This window comes from Bubalus kerabau, chromosome 17 (genome assembly GCF_029407905.1).
Source record: "Bubalus kerabau isolate K-KA32 ecotype Philippines breed swamp buffalo chromosome 17, PCC_UOA_SB_1v2, whole genome shotgun sequence".
In the NCBI taxonomy this organism is placed as follows: Eukaryota; Metazoa; Chordata; class Mammalia; order Artiodactyla; family Bovidae; genus Bubalus; species Bubalus kerabau.
In genome coordinates, this window is record NC_073640.1 from 29,336,145 (window position 1) to 29,364,112 (window position 27,968).

At 46.8% G+C, this 27,968-nt stretch overlaps 1 long non-coding RNA gene across 9 annotated transcripts; it reads left to right on the forward strand.

The window, feature by feature from the left end:
- Window positions 1-2,759: 2,759 nt before the first annotated feature.
- LOC129631334 (uncharacterized) lies at window positions 2,760-27,439 on the forward strand. 9 transcript variants are annotated; one of them, XR_008703993.1, is made up of 6 exons: window positions 2,760-2,900; window positions 11,627-11,958; window positions 13,907-14,149; window positions 23,963-24,040; window positions 24,642-24,791; window positions 27,010-27,439. It is a non-coding gene; the product is annotated as an uncharacterized LOC129631334 (long non-coding RNA). The 9 variants fall into 9 exon arrangements; XR_008703992.1 differs by having other exon boundaries at window positions 24,698-24,791; XR_008703994.1 differs by having other exon boundaries at window positions 24,698-24,745.
- Window positions 27,440-27,968: the final 529 nt, after the last annotated feature.

The window sequence follows — 27,968 nt, forward strand, 5'->3', positions numbered from 1 at the left end:
GAGGAACGTTCCAGACAGAGGACCTAAGTATGGAGGGCTTGGGGGACAAAAATATGCCACATTTGCCTGAGGGGAAGCCGGAAGAGAGGAGGGGGACCCAGAAGGGGACAGGGACACGTTACGGAGGGCCTGCAGACTAAGTCAAACTGAGCTTTGGGAGCAGCTTTAATTCTGTTCAATGATCTGTCTAGAAAGCATGAAGTAGTTGTTCAAGGGAACACTTAGAATGAAACTTAGAATGAACACTTAGAACTGAAATTATGTCTTCCTTGTTCCAGTGTGTGCTTAAGAGCACTAAAAGGAAAAGGCAACTCTCAACGTTTCTCTAAGAAAATCAGAGGTTCTTGTTTTCTGAGTAAAACATGTGAATGTCTCACATACTTAAGTCCAATCTTTTTTTTTTTTCTTCCTAGAATAGTGAGAACCAAGAATAAAATAAAAAGACACAAGCTTGTTTTGTTTGTTCCCGGACCATGTTCCCAGGACAGCCTGTTTGCCAGGTGTGTGGTTTTGAGACCGTGTTTATCAGAGAATTTAGGTCTACAAGTCTCAGATGACCTTACCCGGGTTTGAGGGTTCTGAGCCCCCAGGCCTCCCCTGCTCCTGCACCCCACAGCCACAAAGCATCAACCCCACAGACCCACGCAGAGGGCAGAGAGCCCAGCTCAGAGGCTGGAAGTCAGAGCAAAGTAGCAGCGAACCACACGTTCGTCTTGGGGATGCCACAACAGAAATAAGTGGCCTGGAATTCCTACTCACTTCCTGCAGCTGCAGAACCTCTGCTTCAGATAAACTAGGACGTTCTGGGGGCTTGGGAAGGACCAGACTAGGAGCTGAGATGGTTGTAAATGACGGGGGACGAATCTCAGTGTAGAATGGAGGCTGGTGGTCCTCTGCTGCCACATGGGGTCAAAGCTGAGCCCTGACAGGATGGCTGCTCCTCCTGTTTGGGCATCATTGTCATCTTCCCCGACGCTCCCATTTGTGACTCCGCTTGTCTACAGCGCGTCATTGATCGCCTCCTGCACACACCAGTTCCCACCTGAGGAGGGAGGGACGCTTTGCTCCACTTGTTGGCTGAACGCCCACCAGCCTCGCCTGCTCCAAGTTCACACCCGTCAGCTGGTTGCTTCTTTGTCTCTAGTCTCTCCCTTCCCTCCTCTCTCTCTCTTTTGCAGCTGGTACAGTTTTATCATTATGCAGTGGGATTAGACCTAATAGATAACTTCTGATTAAAATTAAACTGTACCTCAGTTTAATTTTTTAGCAGATTTCAACAAGCAGGTTTATTTATTTTTTCTTATGAGGCCCCTTTAACAAGCAAGTGTAAATGCTTGTTGAAAAAAATAAAGCTATATGAAAACATCCAAAGAAGAAGGGCAACTCTTCACAGCTTTTACCTCCTGCTCTTCCTCTCCCGAGATACCCACTGTTAACATATCAATATTTTACTTTCCAGCTTAGACCTTTATTTTCACATACACACCTATTCCACATATAATTTTTATACAGAAAGAAAGTATAAACTCCTGTTTAATTCACATCTGTGTTTCGAGCTCCAGGAACATGATATTATTCATTTGCTAAGTTGTGTCCGACTCGGCAACCCCATGGACTACAGCATGCCAGGCTTCCCTGTCCTTCACTCTCTCCTGGAATTTGCTCAGATTCATGTCCCTTGAGCCAGTGATGCCATCCAACCATCTCATCCTCTGTCGTCCCCTTCTCCTCCTGCCTTCAATCTTTCCCAGCATCAGGGTCTTTTTCAATGAATCAGCTGTTCGCATCAGATGGCCAGTGTATTGGAGTTTCAGCTTCAGCATCAGTCCTTCAGTGAATATTCAGGGTTGATTTCCTTTAGGATTGACTGGTTTGAACTCCTTGCTGTCCAAGGGACCCTCAGAAGTCTTCTCAGCACCACAATTCGAAGGGACATGATAGGCATTGAAAATATTTGTTGAACAAATGAATTAAAAATTTCTGAAGTTTGTCCTTCTCACTCAAAAATGCACCATGGACACTCTTCTGTGTTATCTAGCACATTCGTTTTATGGCTACATAGTACTGTACACTTTCCCTTTTCACTTTCATGCATTGGAGAAGGAAATGGCAACCCACTCCAGTGTTCTTGCCTGGAGAATCCCAGGGACGGAGGAGCCTGGTGGAATGCCCTCTATGGGGTCGCACAGAGTCGGACACGACTGATGTGACTTAGCAGCAGCAGCAGCAGTACTGTACAGGGGCTTCCCTGGTGGCTCAGTGGTAAAGAACCCACCTGACAATGCAGGAGACGTGGGTTTGATCCCTGCGTTGGGAAGATCCCGTGGAGAAGGAAATGGCATCTGACTCTAGTATTCTTGCCTGGGAAATCCCATGGACAGAGGAGCCTGGCAGGCTACAGTCCATGGGGTTGCAAGAGTCAGACATGATTTAGCAACTACACAACAGTATTCTATAGAATACTGTTTGTCTGCACTGTTGTCAAATAGCCCTACTGGCGACTTTAGGCTTCTCTGCGCTTTTCAATATTTGAAGTCCTTGCATCTATGTCCTCCCACATGCATGTATTTCTGAAGTCAGTTGTGTAAATAAACAGAATAATGGTTTTCCAAAGAGGCCCACATCCTAATCCTCAGAACCTGTGAGTTTGTTTCCTTCTATGGAAGAAGGTCTTGCAGGTGTGAGGCTCTTGAGATGGAGGTAGTCTCATGAATAATCAGGTGTGTCCAATATAAGGCACCTTATAGGAGGGAGGCAGATGGTACCGAGTCAGAAGAGGAGGTACAGAGATGCACCCAGGGGAGGTGAGGAACTGTGCTGACAGAGCGAAGGATGGGATGACACCATTGCTGGAAGTCCTAAGAAAAAGTACGCCAACACCCTCCAGAATCTAGAAAAAGGTAGGGAAATGGTTTTCCTCTAGAGCCTAGGGCTTCCCAGGTGGCCCAGTGGTAAAGGATCCGCCTGCCAGTGCAGGAGACGTGGGTTCAGTCCCTGGGTCGGGAGGATCCCCTGGAGAAGGAAATGGCAACCCACTCCAATATTCTTGCCTGGAAAATCACATGGACAGAGGAGCATGGTGGACTACAGTCCATGGGGTCGCAAAGAGTTGGACATGACTAAGCAACTGAGCTAGGGCCTCTGGAAGAAATACAGCTTTGCCTGCCCATTTTAGACTTTTGACCTCCAGAACTGTAAGATAATAAATTTGTGAAGTTTTTTCAATTATTTTATTGTGATAAAATACATGTAATATAAAATGTACTATCTTAACCATTTTTAAGTATACTGTTCAGTGGTATTAAATACATACTATTTCGTCAACACCATCCATCTGCTTAGCTCTTTTCATTTTGTAAATCAGAAACTCTAGATGTATTAAATGATAACTTGCCATTGCCCCCCCAAACCCCGGCAACAAATCTTCTACTTTGTCTCTATGATTTTGGCTGCTCTAAATATCTCATAGTGGAATCATACGGTATTTGTCTTTCGTGGCTGGCATTTTTCACCTGGTGTAATGTTCTCAAGGTTCATCCATGTTGTTGCAAACGTCAGAATTCCCTTCTTTTCTAAAGCTGAATAATATCCCCAGGTGTGGTGGTGGGTTTCTAGGCAGAATTGACAGAGGTATTCTTAACTGAGATTCCAAGAGGAGGTTAAAACAGTATTAGAACATCAAGGTAGCTGATTCCAAGTAGAAAAACCCACTGACAAGGTATCACTGTATTTGAATCAGCTGTAATTAAGATTATTGATAGATGGTGGGTTTCCCTGATGGCTCAGACAGTAAAGAATCCGCCTACAAGGCAGGAGACTGGGTTTGATCCTGTGGTTGGGAAGATCCTCTGGAGGAGGGCATGGCAACCCACTGCAGTATTCTTGCCTGGGAAATCCCATGGACAGAGGAGCCTGGCAGGCTACAGTCCACGGGGTTGCAAAGAGTCAGACACGACTGAGCGACTAAGCACAGCACAGCACACACAGGTGGCGGGGTGGTGAAGGGCCTCGTTGACAATGTTATCAAAGTTGTGATGTTTGAATTCAACAAAAGGTTTACATAACAGATTTCAGAAGAAAATCTAGTCTGTTATATTTTTGCTTTCAAAATATTTTTGGATTTTCCAGTTTGCCTTCTGCTACTGATTTCTAACTTTACCTCATTGTGGTCAGAGGAAATACTTTGTATGACAAGTTATCTTTTAAAATCCTATTGAGACTTTATTTTTGTGGTCCAACATATGGTCTAACCTGGGAAATATCCCTGTGTACATGAAAATAATATGTATGCTGTTGGTGGGTAGAGTGTGCTATGTCATGTATTGTTGGTTTGTTTTATCTATTTCCTTCTGTCTGCTTGCTCTTTTCATTATTTTCAGTTCTGTCCATTTTTGCTTCATTTATTCGATTGTCTGTCATTAGAAATGTAAATGTTTATAATGTTATAGCAAAAAGACATATCAAACTTGTATTAAAATATAATGTCCTACTTTGTCTCTTGTAAATTTTTTTTGATTTAAAGTCTTTTGTCTAATGTTAGTATAGCCGCCCCTGCTCTCTTTTGGTTACTATTTGCGTGGAATATTTTTTTCTATTCTTTCTCTTTCAATCCATATGTGCGTTTTGATCTAAAATGAACCTCTTGTGGAAAGACTGGCATAGAGTTGGATCATGTGTTTTTATCCATTTTGCCAATATGTCTTTTGAATGGGGAGTATAATCTGCTTACATTTAGGAGTAATTACTGGTAAGGAGAGACTTCTGTCATCTTATTTGTTTTCTGGGCATGTTTTTGAAGCTGTTTCCAGAAGAGATTAACAAAGAGATTAGAAGAAAATCAATAGTATGCTGACTAAAAATAGATCTGCCTCCTCCAAAGTGGGCAGGCCTCATCCCATCTATGAAAGGTCTGAAGAGAACAAAAGGGCCAAGAAAGGGCAAATTATCTCCCTCTTCTTCAGCTGGGACATCCATCTTCTGCTGCCCTCAGAGATATCAGGGCTTCTGTTTCTTGCATCAGCAGCCCTCACCCTCGGGGTCACAGGCCTTCAGCCTTTTACTGAATTACACCCATGGCCTTCCTGATCCTCCAGATGGCAGACCATGTAACTTCTCAGCCTCCATAACATAAGCTGACTCCTATAATAAATTTCATGTATACAGGTGGCTCAGTGGTAAAGAATCTGTCTGCCGGTGCTGGAGACACGGGTTTGATCCCTGGGTCAGGAAGAGCCCCTGGAGAAGGAAATGGCAACTCACTCCAGTATTCTTGCCTGGAAAATCCCATGGACAGAATAGACTGGTGGGTTATAGTCCATGAGGTTGCAAAGTATCGGATACAACTGAGTGACTGAGCATGCATGCACATTATATATATAAAAAGAGAGAGATCTATATAGAGACATTAATCTATATATATCATATTGGTTTTCTTTCTCTGGAGAACCCTAATACAGTATCCTAGTCTTTAATGTTTGTCTCTGTAAAGGGGGGAAACAGAAAATGAAGAGGGAAGAAGAAGGTACCAACTCTTTAACTCCCCCGAAGTCACTTCCACTGGAGGGGGCACAGCAAGAACAATCTGATTAGAAGCAGCAATAGCCAATGGGAGCGTGGATCTCTAGTATTTGGAGCAGGATCCTTTTTTGCCTACCCTGGCTCCACAAGCTGTGTGCAAGCTGCTTCAGGAACATGTGCACAGCTGCCCACCATAGGGATGGGGGAACAGATAACTGCTATGCTCAGAGCTGAAAGTTACCAAAATGGACCATAATTTACTGTCCAAGCCTTTCCCTGGAAGTTGCAGTCCTTCAATAGACTCCAGAGTTCCAAAATACTTATGTCAGATTCTGCTGGTACAATTGTCTAGGGCATATTTAGTCATGTCCGACCCTTTGCAACCCTGTGGACTGTAGCTCCTCTGTCCATGGGATTCTCCAGGCAAGAATACTGGCGTGGGTTGCCAGTTCCTCCTCCATGAGATCATCTCGACCCAGGGATTGAACCCACATCTCCTGCATCTCCCTGAATTGGAAAGCGAATTTTTTACCCTGAGCCACCTGGGAAGCCTAATTGTCTAGCAAGGGAGACATATTCCCGGTGAGACGTATTCCTGGTGCTTCCCATCCCACCATCTTTCCAGAATCCTTTCCATCTGTGTTCTTTTAAGCCACATAGTTCATAGTAATTTGTTACAGTAGCAGTAGAAACGAATTCAGCAAGAGCCCTAGAAATTGCTAGTTCAAATTATCAGCTCATTTTCTCATTTACTGTCCCTCATATCCACATGGTTTCTATCCTGGTTGTGGCCCTCCAGACAATTCCCAATGTGCCCGTGTTCCTCTCAAACTGTCAATCCCAGGATGACCCACTTCTCTAGACCCTGCCCATTGGTACAGAGTAAGCATTTTGTTAGATTTGATCCATGTGTCTGGGACTCTCCTATTTAGCTCTGCTCATTAGCTAGAAATGAACTGAATATAAAGCTACCTCAGTTACATCTCTTCTGTCCTGTTCTCAGGAACAGGCTCTTTTTGACCTTGGGACAGGATTCTTTCCTCCTCTCTAAACTTCATGTTGACTAACAGTGAAATATTAGCACCTCTAGCCTCAAGTTACTGACTAGTTGCTTGTTGGCCATTTCAATTTCTTGTGCTTTTGGAGACTAGAAAGAGCAGGTAGATTTGGCCCCTTAATCTCCAAGGAAGCTAACAGACGCAACATTATAAATAGTAGGTAAAAGCCTTCATATAAAAAATGGCTCAGCTTCAAGGCTTTAAATGCCTAAGATGTGATTTATAGGGGAAAATTCACCAGAGAGCCCAGCTCAGAGCAGGGGCCAAATTTATGTTGGGAATTTATTTTGTCATCAGCGCCAGAGTGGCCAGGCCAGCCAAATGTTGGCCTGGGTGCTGCAGGCCTCCTCCAGTGCCAGCAGAGAGGAGGTGCCCCTGGGAGCCGGAAGCCTATGCACACCCATGTGACAGGCACCTCCTTTAGCCCCCTGGGGCCCTGCCCAGTACTCAGCTGAGCAAACTCTCAAGGACTGACAATTCCTTGGCTCTTTATTATCTGATTGAGGGTGCGTAGTCTACAAATTTAAGGGAAGTTAGAGTTTTGAGAGAGCCAATTCCATCCTGGCTTCTCTTTTTACAGAGACATCCGAGGGCTTCCCAGGTGGCTCAGTGATAAAGAATCTGCCTGCCAATGCAGGAGACTTGGGTTCGATTCCTGAGTTGCGGAAGATCCCCTGGAGTAGGAAATGGCAACCCACTCCAGTATTCTTGCCTTGAGAATCCCGTGATCAGAGGAGCCTGGTGGGCTACTGTCCATGGGTTGCAAAAAGTCAGACACGATTGAGCACACACATAGGCAGTCAAGGATAGTTTGTGTAGACTTCAGGTTCTGTCAGTTATACTTTGGGGAATAGCCTCATGGAAAGGCTTTGTGGGTATTTTTCACTCTAGCCAATGGTGGATGCACTGGGCCAGACCAGGAAAAATGCCTGCAGACAGGCTCACACATACTCCCATTGGAAGCACTGTATCCTAGGGCGGCCGTAACCTAGTGCCATAAACTGGGTGAATTAAAACAATGGAAATGTCTCGTCTGTCAGTTTTGGAGGCTGGTGGTCTGGAGCCAAGGTGGCAGCAGGGCCATGTTCTCTCCACAAGCTCCAAGGAGATCCTCCCCTGCCCCTTCCAGCATGTGCAGGCTCCCGGCATTCCTGGTTGGCAGGTGCATCACCCCGGCCTCCACCTCCATCTCCACACGGCATTCTCCCTGTGCGGCCCCCCATCACCTTCCCGCTGCATGTGTCCATCTCTGGGCCCAAACTGCCCCTCTTATAAGAACACCAGTCCTATTGCATCAGGGCCCAGTCTGACTTGACTACCTCTGCAAAGACCTTGTTTCCAATTAAAGTCACATCCACAGGTACCAGGGGTTAGGATGTCAATATCCCTTCTAGGGACACAATTCAGCTGTAATAGGAACCTTCTACTAGGAGACAGACGGAAGTGGGTAACAAAGGTCCAGGGATGCTGGCTCCATTAGCCATTTCTAACTGAGATGTGAGGTCACCTGGACAGGCAACCCTCAACACTAGTATTCCTGGCTGACCCTGAGTCAGGGATCATAGAAGGAAGGCCTGGTACAGGGCTGGGTCTCTGTACTGTCTTTTTAAAATTTTTTATTTATTTACGTATTTGTTTACTACACTGGGTCTTCATTGCTCGCCGTGGGCTTTCTCTATTTACTGTGAGCAGGGACTATTCTCTAGTTGCAGTTTTCAGGCTTCTCAAGTGTGGTGGCTTCTCTTGTTGCAAAGCACGGGCTCCAGGCACACAGGCATCAATAGTTGTGGGACATGGGCCTATCTGCCTGTCAGCATGTGGAATCGTCCCCAACCAGGGATTGAACCCTCATCCCCTGCATTAGCATGCAGATTCTTAACCCCTGGACCAGCAGGAAAGTCCCTGTACTGTCTTGAGAACCCTTCTCGGACTCCAACTTGCTTCCTTGACTCTGCAAAGCAAGGTCTGGAGTCTGTCCATCACCTGGGATCCAGTTAGCAGTCGTTATGACTTACATTATTCTACCCTTCCAGAGCACTCCTTCTACCCCACACACAGCTCCCCTGAGAAGAGCTCTGGTTAATTCATACGATTTTTCTCCCTCTCGCTGCATTTCCAGCATGTCATGTGGCCTGTACAGAGCAGCAGCCAGGCAGCCCCTGACACACTAGCCCTTTAGCCTCATTCTCCTCGCAGAGCTCTGCGGCGGAGAGTGAGGTGGCCCCATTCCTGGGCCTTGTCACCAGAGAAGCCAACGTGCTTGGGTGTTTTCTGGTTCTAAAACATTGTCAGTGACCCGCATGCTGTAATGCTCAATGAGACTCCTCACTTCAGTTAAGGCTTCCAGACATACCCAAATCCATCACCTGGTAAATACCAGGAACCATCGTGTCCTGTTAGCGTGGAACCACTCAGACTCATCGGTTCCACAGGGGCAGCAGGGAGCTCCACTGCTTCACTCCAGGTTCTTGCATCCTTGACTGGAAACGTTTTGCAAGCCCACTGTAGCGTACCTAGAAAGCTACAGCAAGACTTTTCCATCAGGCAGTTCTAGAAATGCCACTTAGAGAACCATGGACTTGCCTGCAAGAGATGGGACTACAGGTCTTAAAAGTGTGAGTGTTGGATTTCCCTAGTGGCCTGGTGGTTAAGACTCCAGGCTCCCAATGCAGGGGGCACAGGTTCGATCTCTGATGGGGAAGATCTCACTGGCCATGAGGTGTAAGGGCTCCCCCAAAATAGAGTGTGAGTGTTCCCCACTGTCCCAGGCCTGCTGGTGAGGGCCTTGACACTGCCCTTTCCATCTCCCTTTATACCCTCTATAGAGGGCACTGTCATTGCCCGACAAGTTCTGGGAGGTAGAAAGGGGCAGAACCATCCTAAAGGAACTCAGGTCAGTGGCCACATATTTGCAGCAGGTACCAACCAGGGCGGCTGTGCCAACTCATCCATGCAATACACTGTGAGCCTCCTGGAGTTGGGCTCTGGCCACAGTGCAGAGGCCTGGAAGGGTGGGGCGGGCATGAGTGAACGAAAGAGGAGTTTTCTGGAAAGGAAAGTTCATACTTCATGGAAGCTGTGTATGTGTGTGTGTGTTTTTTTTTTAATTTAATTTTATTTTTTAACTTGACAATATTGTATTGGTTTTGCCATATATCAAAATGAATCCGCCACAGGTATATGTGTTCCCCATCCTGAACCCTCCTCCCTCCTCCCTCCCCATACCATCCCTCTGGGTCGTCCCAGTGCACCCGCCCCAAGCATCCAGTATCGTGCATCGAACCTGGACTGACGACTCGTTTCATATGTGATATTATACATGTTTCAATGCCATTCTCCCAAATCATCCCACCCTCTCCCTCTCCCACAGAGTCCATAAGACTGTTCTATACATCAGTGTCTCTTTTGCTGTCTCGTATACAGGGTTATCATTACCATCTTTCTAAATTCCATATATGTGTGTTAGTATACTGTATTGGTGTTTTCCTTTCTGGCTTACTTCACTCTGTATAATAGGCTCCAGTTTCATCCACCTCATTAGAACTGATTCAAATGTATTCTTTTTAATGGCTGAGTAATACTCCATTGTGTATATGTACCATAGCTTTCTCATCCATTCATCTGCTGATGGACATCTAGGTTGCTTCCATGTCCTGGCTATTATAAACAGTGCTGCGATGAACACTGGGGTACACGTGTCTCTTTCCCTTCTGGTTTCCTTAGTGTGTATGCCCAGCAGTGGGATTGCTGGATCATAAGGCAGTTCTATTTCCATTTTTTTAAGGAATCTCCACACTGTTCTCCATAGTGGCTGTACTAGTTTGCATTCCCACCAACAGTTTAAGAGGGTTCCCTTTTCTCCACACCCTCTCCAGCATTTATTACTTGTAGACTTTTGGATCCCCACTATTCTGACTGGCGTGAAATGGTACCTCATAGTGGTTTTGATTTGCATTTCTCTGATAATGAGTGATGTTGAGCATCTTTTCATGTGTTTGTTAGCCATCTGTATGTCTTCTTTGGAGAAATGTTTATTTAGTTCTTTGGCCCATTTTTTGATTGGGTCATTTATAAAAAAATATTTATTTATATATTTATTTGGCCACTCTGGGTCTTAGTTGCAGCATGTGGGATTTAGTTCCTTGACTGAGGATTGAGCCTGGGCCCCTTGGATTCTGGAGCGTGGATTCTTAGCCACCAGGGAAGTTCCGAGTTGTGTGCTATTACAGAGGATGGTCCCTAGACCGAAAGTGCCTGTGCCGTCTGTACCTGAATCCCCTTTGTGCTAAAAAAGGCATAAACACTTGGAACTTTGGTGGGCTGTGTTTCCTTGAGCCCCTACCCCAGGAACGGACCACACGAGTGTCAGAACCTCAGTAGGGTTCTGTGTACTTTGCCTTCTCTAATCCTTACAATACCACCTGAGATGCCAGTGGTATTATCATCCCCATTTTACAGATGAGGAAACCTAGGAACAGGCAGATTAGGAGACTGGTTGAAGGTCTCCCTTGACTGGTTTGTGCAGAGCTGGGACTTAGAGCCCTGGCCTGGACTTCTCAGTACTTCCCGCCTCCTTGGTGCTGTGTGCCCTGAGTCAGAATGACCCAGTCCAGATTTGGGAATTGGGTGCTCCAATGCCTAGAATTGGCCAGAGTTCTCAGAGCCCTAAATAGACCCCATTCCCAATGGGTCGTGCTGTGTGGCGACACCGAGTCTCCCTGCAGCCCAGGAAAAGCATCAACAGTGCCCATGGGGAGAGTCTGCAGGGCTGCCCAGTGACCCCCAACCCCGTGGGGAGAGCACAGAGCTGGCTGCCAGTCCTGTGGGGAAGGAAAGCCAGCCCAACCTGCTCCTGGCTCTATATTGTTGCACGGTCGCTCAGTTGTGTCCAACTCTTTGAGACCTCATGGACAGCAGCAGGCCAGGCTTCCCTGTCCTTCCCTGTCCACTATCTCCTGGAGTTTGCCCAAACTCATGTCCATTGAATTCGTGATGCCATCCAACCATCCATCTTCTCACCCCATTCTCCTTTTGCCTTCTATCTTTCCCAGCATCAGGGTCTTTTCCAATGAGTTGACTCTTCGCATCAGATGGCCAAAGTATTAGAGCTTCAGCACCAGTCCTCCCAGTGAATATTCAAGATTGATTTCCTTTAGGATTGACTGGTTGGATCTCCTTGCAGTCCAAGGAATTCTCAAGAGTGTTCTCCAGCACCACAGTTCAGAAGCATCAATTCTTTGGTGCTCAGCCTTCTTTATGGGCTTTCTCCGTTTAGCCTACAAACAGAGGGCACCCTCTGAACGCCCCAGGACTTCACTGGCCATGGGGGCCACAATGGCCAAGAGGAGGCAAAGCTGAGTGGGCCCTTCCCAGCAGGCTGTGGGTATGAGATTATAAATAAGTGACAGTTTCCATAGTTACTGTGCTGTCTGTTCTAAAACAAGGGTGAATGAGGGTCAGGGCCCCAGAATCAGCACCAGGTTCAAGTCCTGGCTCCTCTACAGTTTTGCCTCGTGATCTCAGGCAAGTGAGCCAGCTGGCAAGACTCTGGCCTTGAACTCGTCTCACCCTCACGATTGCTTTCTCTCCAGACCAGCACCCACCCCTGCCCCCACCCCCAGCCAGCACATGAGTAGAGCCAGGACTCATGAGTGGTGTGGTGTGAACTGGACTCCCTAGCACCTCCTGTGAAGACAGGTCCAGAGTTTGGGGTTCAAGCAACCCATGAGGAGGAAGAAATTCTCCAGACCAAGGGAACCCAGAGCCTGGGCTCCTGGCACTTTACCAGGGTGGCTGGAGAAGGGGCTGTACCAACCCACAGGGCTCCCCCTCCCTCTGCTATTCCCGGAACCTCTTCGTCATGCACTGCTGTATCTGCTGAACATCCACTCATCTGTCACGTGCTAAGAGGGAGCCACCTGGTCTCTGGCGTTGATTACCCAGCCTGAGCTAAGACAGTGCAGCACCAGGCAGAGTGTGCGCCCAAAGCCTCTGGTTCATTTCCACCATTAGGTTCAGAGCCAGGCAGCAGTCAGCCAGGGAGCTGCACCTGCCACCATCAGCTCTCCAGGGCTGACGGCTGACCCTGCATTTGCTGTCTGCTTCCTCAGAGCTGAGGCCCCAGCTCATCCGCCACTTGGTACCAGACCTTCCACATGCAGTCCTGAGTTGGTGGGGTGTTTGTGCCAGGCCACTGTTCCCAAGGGCTTCCCAGGTGGCACTAGTGGTAAAGAACCCGCCTGCCAGTGCAGGAGACATCAAGAGACACAGGTTTGATCCCTGGGTCAGGAGGATCCCCTGGAGGAGGGCATGGCAACCCACTCCAGTATTCTTGCCTGGAGAATCCCTTGGACAGAGGAGCCTGGCGGGCTGCAGTCCATGGGGTCAGACATGACTTAAGCGATTTAGCACACACATACTGTTCCCATGTACCCTACTCCAAGAGAAATCTCTGCATGGCTCCCAGGTCCCTGAGATCTGACATATAAAAGCCTCCAGCCCCTCTCCCAGCCCAGCTGGAAGGGATGCATCAGGGACTCACAGGGTTTGCGAATGTGTACATGTGTGTTCACAACACAGTAAGCTGGCTTCTTTCCTGATGTTTCACTTCAGACTGAGGTTTGCTGCCAAAGAAGAGATGGGAGGGGTCACACATGAGAATAGGGGTCAATTTCTGGAGGATGAGAGGCCAGGCAAAGGGTGCCTGTCCAGAGAAAAAGGATGTCCCAACAGGCAGGTATGCAGCATACAGCAACAGAAAATTCACTCAGTGCACAGGAATTAAATGCCTGCTGTTTTCCAGGCACTGTGGGGAGCTCTGGGATACAGACTGGACGAAGACCAGGGGGTGCTTAGAAGTCAAGCTCTGGAATCAACCACCCCTGGTCCAACTCTGGCTCCTACATTTTTAGTATCTATATGAAGCCGAGAACATCTGTTTTTGTTTTTGTTTTTCCTGCCAGCATCCTTTCTCAGCCCCTCTGGTAATAATATCCCTGTTGTTCTCTAGGAAACCACCCCTGTGATTCATGTTGTCCCAGAGAAGGTGAGCTTAGGTCCAGTTCCTGGGGAAGAGTATGGGACCCCTCTCGCCCCAAGCTAGTCACTGCCTCCCACTCCTCTGGCCATGGCAGGAGCAGGTGGGTGACCAAGTCAGGGCCCTGGTCACAACCCTGAAAGTGAAAGTGTTAGTTGCTCAGTCTTGTCAGTCTAGCCCACCAGGCTCCTCTGTCCATGGATTCTCCAGGCAGAAATACTGTAGTGGGTAGCCATTCCCTTCTCCAGGGGATCTTCCTGACACAGAGATTGAACCTGGGTCTCCTGCATTACAGGTGGATTCTTTACCATCTGAGCCACCAGGGAAGCCCATGGTCACAACTCTAGCTGACCATGAAACCAGACAAAGGTAGAGACTCGAAGTCCTATTTCCACCTGGCCACCATACAGAGCCCAAAATTGAAGCAAACACAGAAGAAGCAAGAAGCAGAGATAGGGGGGAACCGAGGCCTGCTAGCATGTGAGTCCTTGGAGTTAGCCATGCCCGAAATAGCTGCATCCTTGCACCTCTCAGTTCAGTGAGTAAATTAATTACCTCTTTCCTTTTAACTTATTTTCATAAGCCAGTTTAAATTAGGTTTCTGTCGAGTGCAACTCCTCTAATACACAAACGTACCCAAAGCAATTCCAGATTTCTGAAAACGGAGAATGAACCAAGACAACAGTGTCTTCAGGTTGTACTTGGTTACACATGGCTGGTGAGGGGTTATGGATAAGGGGACAATCTATGGTTTGCGTGGGTGATTGTCTGATGTAGGCAGAAGTGCTTCTCATCTAAGTGGTTTGTGAGTACCAGATAAAGCCTGACCTTTTCCCCTTCTTTTTTGTGAGTGCCTCATAGGCAGACTGATTATTCCTTGGGTACCCCAAGGGGTAAGACCTTCACCCCTTGCTCTAGGGACCTTGAGGTTAGAGGTTTTCAACTCCCTTCCCTGATAGCCTATGATGGCCACAGCTCCAGGCAGACTCACTGACCCTTAAGTGAGAGTGCTTTCAACTCAGTGACAGGATTCTTAGATCAAGAGAGGGCAAGGAAGAGTGGAGATATATATAGCTGATTCAGCTTTCCAGGTGGCTTAGTGGTAGAGTCCACCTGCCAGTGCAGGAGACATAGGTTTGATCCCTAAGTCGGGAAGATCCCCTGGAGAAGGGAATGGGAACCCACTCCAGTATTCTTGCCTGGAAAATCCCATGGACAGAGGAGCCTGGCGGGCTGCAGTCCATGGGGTTGCAAAAGAGTTGGACACGACTTAGCGACTAAACAATAGCTGATTCACTTTGCTGCACAGCAGAAACTAACACAGCATGGTAAAGCAACTAAGCTCCATTAAAAAACAAAGACATAAGGATATGTCTTGATACATAGTGTTAATGACATGAGTAAATTCTCAGATAATAATAAATGGGAACCCAGTTAACAATTTTAAAATCTATTACACAAATAGGGCCAAGGAAAATAGAATAAAATATAAACTAAAAATTAAAAAGAGAGAGAGGGGCAAGGAAAGGCACATTTCTGGAGAGAAGACCATCTGAGCAGGAGACGGAATTCTGAACCCATGTGGGGAGGGGAAGGGGGATACTAGATCTCTGTCAGCTTACAGAGTCTGGCACACTTAGGTGCTCAATAAACCAGTTCTTCTGTAGATATGAATGAGTGAATGAGCAGACCTCACAGAGGGATGGAGTATAGAGATGGTTATTATACAGGAAATTTCCCAAGATGTCAAAAGACCTCGGGACATCACTTGTCAGAATGTGCCTAAGATTCATCAGATTTTTTTGCCACATTGGCATGCCACCTGACTGTTAATATTTTTATTTTAAGTACCCCTCCCATTTTTAACTGAAATAAATATCCCACTATGGCAAATACATGTACAATGAAGATGCAATTATTCTAAGCCGGAGGCTGTCCTCTTTGTTAAAAAGGGTTAGCAAGAGCTGGAGAGGTGTTAAAGACACCCGGCACCTAATAGAGACTTCCTCTTTGTATACTAAGCACTGAAAGGAAAGACCTACCATGAGATTTGCTGCTGCTGCTAAGTCACTTCAGTCGTGTCCGACTCTGTGCGACCCCATAGACGGCAGCCCACCAGGCTCCACCATCCCTGGGATTCTCCAGGCAAGAACACTGGAGTGGGTTGCCATTTCCTTCTCCAATGCATGAAAGTGAAAAGTGAAAGTGAAGTCGCTCAGTCGTGTCCGACTCCTAGCCACCCCATGGACTGCAGCCCACCAGGCCCCTCCGTCCATGGGATTTTCCAGGCAAGAGTACTGGAGTGGGTTGCCATTGAGATTTACTGCTCTTTAATTATTTATTAGGGTATTCACTCAAAATCATCATGTATATCATCTATATCTCAGGAGATACCAGCATAGCTCAGGGATGTTATGAATTCAGTTCCAAACCACTGCAGTGAAGTGAATATTGCTATAAAGTGAGTCACATGAATTTTTTAGTTTCCTAGTGCATATAAAAGTTATGTTTACAGTATCCTGTGGTCTCTTATTTATTGCAATATTTCATGTAAATGTTTATTTAATGTTATAATATTGCAAAAATTACCTCTCTGCCCAACTTCACTTATTATGCTATTCTCTAGATATATCATGTTGCTGCAAATATTCTATTCTTTTGATGGCTGAGTAATATCCCATTGTGTGTATGTGTGTGTGTATATATACACACACACCACATCTTCTTCATCCATTCATATTCATGGACATTCCAGCTGTTTCCATGTCTTGGCTATTGTGCACAGTGCTGCTGTGAACACTGGAGTGCATGAATCTTTCTGAATTAGAGTTTTCATCTTTTCTGGATATATGCCCAGGAGTGGGATTGCTGGATCATGTGGTAACTCTATTTTTAGCCTTTAGAGGAACCTCTAGACTGTTTTCCATAGTGCCCATGGCTCCGATTTATATTCCCATCAGCCGTGTAGGATAGTTCTCTTTTCTCCACCTCCTTTCCAGTATTTATTATGTGTAGACACGTCCTTTCCAGTATTTATTATGTTATTAAGTGTAGACTTCCCATTTCAACTTAGGTAATTATTTACATTAAATTCTCTCCGTTCAAATGTTTGATGTGGTTTCTGTCACCTACATGGACTTTCACAGATATACCATCGAGCTGCCAGTTTAAGAGGCAAATACAATCATGCCACTTCTGTTTAAGACCTTTTCATAGTTCCCCATCCCCAACCAGATAAACTGCTTAGCTCATCATTCAAGACTCTTCAACGTCCAGCAAACACATATACGTACACACACTATATACCCTAAATTGTGGGCACAACCAGCAGCTTGCTGTTTCACAAACAGAATTCTAGCTTTTCCACAACCACCACCCGAAGGAAACTTTGTACCTCCTCCTCTCTTTGCCTGAAATGTCTTCCTTCTCCTTCTGGAATGTCACCTGCTCCTCCAGGAAAACGTCTGTGTCAGTTACCTCCTCTGAGAAGCCTTCCTTGATTTTTCTCAGAGAAAAGAACGGCCTCTCCTGGGCTTCCCCAGTGTCCTCCCAGGGCACATACCCAACTGTGTGAGTGTGGACACCACCGCCTCCCCCAGATCAGGGGCTGCCCAAGGCCGGGGATCCATCCATGTTCTTCCCCATTCCTGTGAGCCTAGAACACTGTCTGACACTGAGCAAAACTCAATTCGTTTAAGGGATGCTCTCTTTTTTTTAAGATTTTATTTTTTAAAATTTATTTATTTTTATTTCTTTATGGCTGCACTGAGTCTTTGTTGCTGCACGGAGGCTTTCTCTAATTGTGGTGAGCGGGGGCTACTCTCTAGTTGGGGGTGCGCATGGCTCTCACTGTGGTCGCTTCTCTTGTGGATCACAGGCTCTACGGCGCCCAGGCTTGGTAGTTGCCGCTCATGGGCTTAGTCGTCCCGCAGCATGTGGGATCTTCCCAGGCCAGGGATCAAACCTACATCTCCTGCATTGCAAAGCAGAATCTTTACTACTGAGCCACCAGGGAAGCCCTCAATTCACAATTGCTAAATGAAAGCATAGAAACAGATCTATCCTTCAGTCAATCTATAAATTTAAGTTAAATTATGCCCAAGGGTAAAGAAAAGTGGTGTCTAAGATTTAACAAACAATAAAGTTAACATTTTAAAAACTCAAATCCCATCCCATCTTTTTAAAACACACACACACAAATGTATGAACATAAGCATTAGCCTGGGTCTTGTTTTCTCTTTTTGTGCAGAATTCTACTCATTTTCGGAGAGAGGTCTGCCTCTTGGAGTGACTTTAACAAATTCATGAAAAGTCATTTGACAAGTTTATAAAAGTTCACTTCACAGATTCATAAAAGCCAGACTTGCCTTGACATTTTGCCAGAAGGATCAGTTTCTTCTTCTTGAATGCATATTATTTTTAACAATACTAACTTTATTCTCATTTTATTATTAAAATTATATGTGCTTTTGTAAATTAAAAATAATGGGTAGTAAAACAGATGTAGACAGGTAAAGACAAAACTAGAAACTCCCTTAAAATCCGCTACCCAGAAATAATCATTCTTTGCATTTGGTGAACAGAATGCACCAGTAAGAACCCATGCTGCCTCTTTTAAAAATGATCAAGTACTTTAGATTTTTCTTTTCATGATTTCATGAAAAATCTAGAAGTCCTTCTGTCTTTCCGCCCAGTTGCTGAGCCAGGGCACACAGACAGTCAAGACCTGACTTTTGGGAAGCAGGTACCCCAGTTACAAAACACAGGTCTCCCCTCTGAGATCCACAGAGTTGGTGTGAGCGTGGATTCAAAGAGAAAAACAGCAGTGGGGAGATAGCTGGAGGGTAATGAAATGACAGTCCAGTGAACATGTTTCAAAAGCACATTCAATTTTGAAAGACAGAAATATTAAATTAGCAAAAGGGAACATGTTAGACCCAACAGAGCCAAGTTTCCGAATGTCTTTTTGAAATAATTAACTCCAGGCATAGGGAATCGGGTATATTCACTGCAAGTGGGAGGTGACAGCGGGACCCGAAGCTGGAAGGTGGATCTGGAGACGGGTGTTTAGAGGAGAGCTTGGAGGAGCCCACTGGTTCCATTTTCAGGGTCCTAGGATGAAGGACCAGGAACTAGGAGGCAGGATTCTGGAAGGACTCATTGCAAGGGCGTCTGGAATGGCTCCCAGCAGGGCGCTTGCCCTCTCATTTCTCACAGTCAGCCACCTGCTTTGGAATCATTAAGGAAGCTCATTAAAGACACAGTCTTTGGTGCCTCTGAGCCTTCCTAACCAGGGTCCTGGGGTCAAGGCTCAGGGGCTGTGTGGGTCACAGGGTCTCCAGATGATTCTGAGAACCTTCAATGAGTCACTCAGGACCTGGATGATTCGTTGTGAGCACTTAAAAGCATGGAGGAGAAGCAGAAATGCCGCGCTCTGGTTTTATGTGCGAACATGTGCCAAAGCCTTAAATTCTGAGGAGGACGGAGGACGCTCAGTCCAAGGAGTGATTTGTTTTGTGTAATTTCCTGGAGTTTTCATTCTTATTTTCCAGAATTCCCTGATGCCAGGCAGGACATTAAGGAACTATTAACTTATGTCATTGCCCATTTTACAGACATGGAAACTGAGATGAAGGTGACTTGGCTGTTGCCTAGACACAGACCATTTGGGTCTGCAGACCTCTAGCTTCTCACTTCCCCCTCCCCAAGTGCCCTTCCTCTAAAGAGTTTGTGATCCAGACTTGTCCTTCTGGGACTTCCCTGGTAGTCCAGTGGCTAAGACTCCACGCTTCCACTGGAGAGGGTGAGAGTTCAATCCTTGGTCAGGGAACTAAGACCCCACATGTATAGCATGGCCAGAAAAAACTTGTCCTTCTCTGCTTAGAGGGAGGCAAGATAGGGCACCTGGTCAAAAGATGTTTATCAGCCATCCCTCAGGCCCTGTACTGATTGCCTCATCTAATCTTCCACTCAAGGAAGTAAGTTCAGTTTAGTTGCTCAGTCGTGCCCAACTCTTTGCAACCCCATGAATTGCAGCACCCCAGGCCTCCCTGTCCATCACCAACTTCTGGAGTTCACTCAAACTCATGTCCATTGAATTAGTGATGCCATCCAGCCATCTCATCCTCTGTCGTCCCCTTCTCCTCCTGCCCCCAGTCCCTCCCAGCATCAGAGTCTTTTCCAATGAGTCAACTCTTCGCATGAGGTGGCCAAAGTACTGGAGTTTCAGCTTTAAGCATCAGTCCTTCCAAAGAACACCCAGGACTGATCTCCTTTAGGATGGACTGGTTGGATCTCCTTGCAGTTCAAGGGACTCTCAAGAGTCTTCTCCAACACCACAGTTCAAAAGCATCAGCTTTCTTCACAGTCCAACTCTCACATCCATACATGATCACTGGAAAAACCATAGCCTTGACTAGACAGACCTTTGTTGGAAAAGTAATGTCTCTGCTTTTGAATATGCTATCTAGGTTGGTCATAACTTTCCTTCCAAGGAGTAAGCGTCTTTTAATTTCATGGCTGCAGTCACCATCTGCAGTGATTTTGGAGCCCAAAAAAACAAAGTCTGAGACTGTTTCCAGTTTCCCCATCTATTCCCATGAAGTGATGGAACCAGATGCCATGATCTTAGTTTTCTGAATGTTGAGCTTTAAGCCAACTTTTTCATTCTCCTCTTTCACTTTCATCAAGAGGCTTTTTAGTTCCTCCTCACTTTCTGCCAGAAGGGTGGTATCATCTGCATATCTGAGGTTATTGATGTTTCTCCCGGCAATCTTGATTCCAGCTTGTGCTTCTTCCAGCCCAGCATTTCTCATGATGTACTCTGCATAGAAGTTAAATAAGCAGGGTGACAATATACAGCCTTGACGTACTCCTTTTCCTATTTGGAACCAGTCTGTTGTTCCATGTCCAGTTCTAACTGTTGCTTCCTGACCTGCATACAGATTTCTCAAGAGGCAGGTCAGGTGGTCTGGTATTCCCATCTCTTTCAGAATTTTCCACAGTTTATTGTGATCCACACAGTCAAAGGCTTTGGCATAGTCAGTAAAGCAGAAATAGATGTTTTTCTGGAATTCTCTTGCTTTTCCAATGATCCAGCAGATGTTGGCAATTTGATCTCTGGTTCCTCTGCCTTTTCTAAAACCAGCTTGAACATCTGGAAGTTCACGGTTCACATATTGCTGAAGCCTGGCTTGGAGAATTTTGAGCATTACTTTACTAGTATTTGAGATGAGTGCAATTGTGTGGTAGTTTGAGCATTCTTTGGCATTGCCTTTCTTTGGAATTGGAATGAAAACTGACCCTTTCCAGTCCTGTGGCCACTGCTGAGTTTTCTAAATTTGCTGGCATATTGAGTGCAGCACTTTCACAGCATCATCTTTCAGGATTTGAAATAGCTCAACTGGAATTCTACCATCTGCACTAGCTTTGTTTGTAGTGATGCTTTCTAAGGCCCACTTGACTTCACATTCCAGGATGTCTGGCTCTAGGTCAGTGATCACACCATCGTGTGATCTGGGTCATGAAGATCTTTTTTGTACAGTTCTTCTGTGTATTCTTGCCACTTCTTAATATCTTCTGCTTCTGTTAGGTCCATTCCATTTCTGTCCTTTATTGAGCCCATCTTTGCATGAAATGTTCCCTTGGTATCTCTAATTTTCTTGAAGAGATCCCTAGTCTTTCCCATTCTGTTGTTTCCCTCTATTTCTTTGCATTGATTGCTGAGGAAGGCTTTATCTCTCCTTGCTGTTCTTTGGAACTCTGCATTCAGGTGCTTATATCTTTCCTTTTCTCCTTTGCTTTTCGCTTCTCTTCTTTTCACAGCTATTTGTAAGGCCTCCCCAGACAGCCATTTTGCTTTTTTGCATTTCTTTTCCATGGTGATGGTCTTGATCCCTGTCTCCTGTCCAATGTCACGAACCTCCATCCATAGTTCATCAGGCACTTTTTCTATCAGATCTAGGCCCTTAAATCTATTTCTCACTTCCACTATATAATCATAAGGGATTTGATTAAGTTCATACCTGAATGGTCTAGTGGTTTTCCCTACTTTCTTCAATGTAAGTCTCAATTTGGCAATAAGGGGTTCATGATCTGAGCCACAGTCAGCTCCTGGTCTTGTTTTGCTGACTGTATGAAGCTTCTCCATCTTTGGCTGCAAAGAATATAATCAATCTGATTTCAGTGTTGACCATCTGATGATGTCCATGTGTAGAGTCTTCTCTTGTGTTGTTAGAAGAGGGTGTTTGCTATGACCAATGCATTCTCTTGGCAAAACTCTATTAGCCTTTGCCCTGCTTCATTCCGTATTCCAAGGCCAAATTTGCCTGTCACTCCAGGTGTTTCTTGACTTCCTACTTTTGCATTCCTGTCCTCTATAATGAAAAGGACATCTTTTTTGGGTGTTAGTTCTAAAAGGTCTTGTAGGTCTTCATAGAACTGTTCAACTTCAGCTTCTTTAGCATTACTGGTTGGGGCATAGGCTTAGATTACTATGATATTGAATGGTTTGCCTTGGAAATGAAAAGAGATCATTCTGTCATTTTTGAGATTGCATCCAAGTACTGCATTTCGGACTCTTGATGATCATGATGGCCACTCCATTTCTTCTAGGGGATTCCTGCCCACAGTAGTAGATATAATGGTCATCTGAGTTAAATTCACCCATTCCAGTCCATTTTAGTTTGCTGATTCCTAGAATGTCGACGTTCACTCTTGCCATCTCCTGTTTGACCACTTCCAATTTGCCTTGATTCATGGACCTAACATTCCAAGTTCCTATGCAATATTGCTGTTTACAGCATCGAACTTTGCTTTTATCACCAGTCACATCCACAACTGGGTATTGTTTTTGCTTTGGCTCCATCCCTTCATTCTTTCTGGAGTTATTTCTCCACTGATCTCCAGTAGCATATTGGGCACCTACCGACCTGGGGAGTTCCTCTTTCAGCATCCTATCATTTTGCCTTTTCACACTGTTCATGGGCTTCTCAAGGCAAGAATACTGAAGTGGTTTGCCATTCCCTTCTCCAGTGGACCACATTCTGTCGGACCTCTCCACCATGACCCGTCCTTCTTGGGTGGCCCCACATGGCATGGCTTAGTTTCATTGAGTTAGACAAGGCTGTGGTCCTAATGTGATTAGATTGACTAGTTTTCTGTGATTATGGTTTCAGTGTGTCTGCCCTCTGATGCCCTCTCACAACACCTACTGTCTTATTTGGGTTTCTCTTACCTTGGACGTGGGGTATCTCTTCACAGCTGCTCCAGCAAAGCACAGCCGCTGCTCCTTACCTTGGACGAGGGGTATCTCCTCATGGCCGCCCCTACTGACCTTGAACATGGAGTAGCTCCTCTCAGCCCTCCTGCACCCATGCAGCCGCTCTCCTTGGATGTGGGGTAGCTCCTCTCGGCCGCTGCCCCTGACCTTGAGCATGGGGTAGCTCCTCTAAAGTGAAGTGAAGTTGCTCATTCGTGTCCGACTCTTAGCGACCCCATGGATTGCAGCTTAACAGGCTCCTCCGTCCATGGGATTTTCCAGGCAAGAATACTGGAGTGGGGTGCCATTGAGGAGAAAGCAAATAAGGCACAGAGAGATTAAGCAACTTGTTCGAGGTCACATAGCTCTAAGGCTGTGGGCTCCAGGGGCCCTGGGGAGTTCTGTTCCCAACCTTAATGCTTCACCAAAGCACCATTTCCCAGTCCCCATGTTGACTTTGCTTGTGGCTTCAAGACCCAGAAGGGGCAACTGAAATGTGTTCAACTGTGAGCACTTAAACCCATGCCCCTTGCCCACCCCATACAGAACATACACTCCTGCCCTCCCCTCATGACACACATACACATACACACAACATCCACCCATGTACACACACACTGGTGACTCAAGCTGGGGCTGTGATAAGGGGATGGTGAGCCTGGACTGTGTTGGCTGCCGCAGCTTTGTTCAAAAAGCCAAGAGCTAGGTGAAAGCATTGACTGGCTGGGCAAAGAGGAAACTGCTCTCCTGGGTGGGAAGAGGGGACCAGCTGTGCCACACCCCAGGAGCCTGCTGAGACCCAAAGAGGCTGCAAAAGAGGAGGAGAGGAAGGAGAGAGGGTGAGAGAGAGAGAGAGCTGCCCTTGGTCCTTTCCAGGGGACGCAGCAAGGTCACAGCCCTGGCAGGCGGCATCTGGGCGACTGCAGGAGGTAAGTAATGGGCCATAAATAATGCATCGGGTGAGGCAGGGGGCAGCTGGTAGGAGAGACTCTGGCTTTGGAGCCAAGGGACCCAGGAAGGAAACCCACCCTGGCTTTGAATTGAGGGGGGCCGTGACCTCCCTCTCATGGGCTCTGTTTCCCCAAACCTAAGCCAGGGGCACTCATCATATGCCTGGCCACTGGGAGGAGGACAAGAGACAACAGGAAGAGGATGGCTGAGAACAGAAAGGTAGGGTCCAAATGTTAGGTGGCGTTATTGCTCTTAGAATCATCATTCCATCCAGAGACAGTAGAGCCCAGTGGGGAGGAGAAGAGACCCTGGAGCCCCCCTGCCTTCTTTCAGCCCCAATTTCTGGCCCTGACTTTACTCTTCTAGGCTTCAGTTTCCTGATTGGTAAAATGGGGATAATGATGGCACCCATCACATGGAGTCACTATGAGGGCTGAGTGGGTGAAGGATGCTCAGCACAGCAGAGAAGGGCATAAGAGCTGGCTGTTCCCCCCTGCCCCCGGTGAATCGGCATCATCCTGGGACTTACACAGTGGGGCTGGTTATAGATGGAATGGTTGTGTCCCCCAAATTCATATATTGAAGTCCTAAGGCCTCCAGCCAATGCAATGGTATTAAGAGTTGGTGGCCTTTGGGAGGTGGCAAGGTTATGAGGGTGGGGTGTTCATAAATGGGATTAGCACACTTATGAAAGGATCCCAGAGGGCTCTCTCTGCTCCACCCCCACCTCCCCACGTGAGGACACAGTGAGAAAACAGCTATTTGCCACACAGAAGAGGGTCCTCGCCAGGACCTGACCATCCTGGCATTTTGATTTCAGACTTCCAGCCTCTAGATCTGTTTATTAAGCCACCCAGTTATGGTATTGTGTTATAGCAGCCTGAGCTGGTGAAGAGTTGGTGAAGTCGGGACCTGCCTGCAGAGGTAAAGATCCAGTGTGTGGCATCCCTTCTGCTTATGGAAGCAGCAGGTGGGCACCCGGAGATGACACCCTCAGTCCTCAGGCCATGGACAGTTGTCCAGGATGCTGACTTTACTGGCCAGCAGCACTGCTCACTCACACCCTGGGGCTCCCTTCCCCTAGAAAACCCCTCATGTCCTTCTCTGTGACCCCTCCTCCGCTCAGCCTGCCAAGCCAATGGCTTGGTCTCAGGATCAAACTGTAACCCAAATTCTTGTTGTTGTTCAGTTGCTAAGTCATGTCTGACTCTTTGCAATCCCATGGACTCAGCACACCAGGCTTCCCTGTCCTTCACCATCTCCTAGAGCTTGCTCAAACTTACATACATTGAGTTGGTGATGCCATCCAACCATTTCATCCTCTGCCACCACCACCTCCTCCTGCCCTTGATCTTTCCCAGCATCAGGATCTTTTCCAATAGGCCTCTGATGCAATATATCCAAAGTATACAAAAATGCTTTTTTCTTGTCTATCTTTCCTGATAGTGAAGTACATACAGTAATAATCCAATTCAGCTCAAGTCATTTAGTAAGTGACCACTAAATGTGATCCTCAGTGTCAGGCACTGGGCACCATACTGGTTTTTATTGCTGGTGTGAAAAATTACCATATTAGTGGCTTAAAAATCACACCAATTTTATTACAGGTTTGGAGGCCTGAAGTCTGGAATGGGTCTCCCTGGGCTAAAAGCAAGATGTTGGCAGGGCCGCATTCCTATTGGAGGCTCTAGAGGAGAATCCATTTCCTTGCTTTTTCCAGCTTCTGGCGACCATCTTCTTTCCTTGGCATGTGGCCCTTTCCTGCATCTTCAAAGGTAGCAATGCGGTCAAGCCAAGTCCTCATGCTGCCGTGTCTCTGGTTCCCTCCTGCCTCCCTCTCCCACTTTTAAGGTCCCATGTGATTATATTGGGGCCCCCCAGATTATCCAAGATAATCTCTCTACTATCAAGGCAGAAGATTAGCAACTTCATTTCATCTGCAACCTTCATTCCCCTCTGCCAAGTCATGTAACATATTCACGGGCTCCAGGGAGGAGGACACGGATGTATTTGAGGGAAGGCATTTTTCTGCTAACCACAGATCATCCATGGTGTGCCAAGCACTGCATCAGTACTTTGCAAGCATTCACTCAATCACTCATGTATTCAACAAATACTGCTGGAGACTCCCACCTGCTGAGCCCATCCTAAGTAGCCCAGTGCTGGGTGCTGAGGCTCAAGCACCAACAAGACACAAGCCCTGCCCTTGGGAAGCTCATAGTCCAGGGCAGAGATGGGCTGGCGCACAGACATCCATTATACGTGAAGCCAATGACTTCACTTCTCTGAACCTGTTTTTTCATTTGTAAAATCAGAAAACCAAGAGATGTATCTATCTCTCGAAATGTTGGGAGAATCAAATGAGATATTGTATGTTGGAAATGCCTTTAGCACTGTACCTGGCACACAGTAAGGGCTTCCTAAATGGTAGATGATGATTAGTGGTATTATTATTGAGAATGTGATACGATGGGAGCACAGAGGAAGGGAACCAGGTGAAGTCTAAATTGACATCCCCTAGGGATGAGCAGGATTAGCCCAGGGAAGTATAGGAAGTGGAAGGAAGGGGTCCCTGGGCAGACAGAATGCATGTGCAAAGGCCCTGGGGTGAGCAGGCCTCTCCATCCTCATGATACCCCAACAGCCCATCAGATCTCTTCCTGCTATGTACATGAGCTGTGTTCCTACTCCCAAAGTCCAGAAACCATAGGGACACCTGACTTATAAACACCCAGCTCCGAGGTAGCTGGATGTGTCATTGCACCCACTGTTCTCATCACAGGGATCCCACCCGCCCCCATACCTTGTGCCTGGAACCACAAAATTCATTGTCCTAAGAGCCACTAGTCAATGGGCCCCAGCTAGGCCCTGGGCTGAGGGCTCTTCAGTCAGCAACTCTTGACTCCTTACTGCTATTTGTTAGATCTGTTTGAGAGAGGAGGAAACTCTGCAGGTCTGTGATCTTACTAAAGGCTGTCTGACTCCCCATCTCGAGGCCTGCTCAGGCCAACAGCCTAGGCTTTGATGGCTCAGCTCCATGCATGGAGGCTGGACCGTGAGGAGATGGGATGAAGTGGGACCTTAGAAGAAGATCTGGTCTACCCTAGAGTTGACCTAAGGGTGCCTGGAGTCTGGGCTAAGGGCCAGGGCAGGGACTGTTAGAAACAACTGGCTCCTCTCTTTCCCAGGATAAGCTGCAACACCAGCAAGGCTCCAGATAAGAAAGGACAAATTGGCTTGGACACTTCAGGGAGGGTCCCAGACTGAGCCCTCCCACCTTCAGCAGAGCCTGTTCTTTTCCAAGAGCAGGGACATCTGACCCAAGCTCACACAGGAGCCAGAGGGAGCTTCCCAGTTCATCTGATCCTTGACTGGGGACAAAACTGTGTGGATAAACAAGAATAGTGTGTATATCAGATTTCTGATGCACACTCGTGGCTCCTGGCCCTTCTCTCACCTGCAAAACTAACCATGTGGATTCCACCTATCTTCTCTTGGGGAGCGCTAGCCCCTATCATGCCAGGATGTCCGGACTACCTTCTTGCAGTTAAGCCTCCTTCCTTGTATGAAATCACAGTGAAAACAGATGACAGTTTGCATATGTAAGTGGCAAAATAAGTGATTGTCATCAATGCCGTAAGGGGTTAACTCAGCAGGCTTGGGTGCTCAAATCCTGTTCTTTCCTCAAAAAGGACGGCCCTTGGTGATCTGGATGCCTGACAGGAGTGTTCCTGTGTGTCTAAGGCCTTGGGCCACACTGCAGGGTCTAATCAGACAGTGAATGCTCACAGTGTGACCTCTAGGGAAAGCCTGTGTGGCCCTGGGCCACGCTGTGTCAGTTTCACTTCTGGGGCCCGAGAAGCTCAGGTCAGTCACTTGGTTCTGTGTGCACCAATTAAAACCCTGCGCCCCGGGGCTCAGGCGCGCACCTCTGGTTGATATGCCACTTGCGATGTGACACACCAGTGCTGGAAGCATTGACCGTGCCTGTGTGTGACCCCTCTGAGAAGGACGCCTGGAAGCTTGCGCCTGGAGTCTCTCAGACTATGCTCATGCACCTCTCTCTCTCGGGATTTGACCCGAGTCCTATCACTGCAGTAAATGGTAACCATGAGGGAAGTGACGTTTCTGAGTTCCGTGAGTCCTT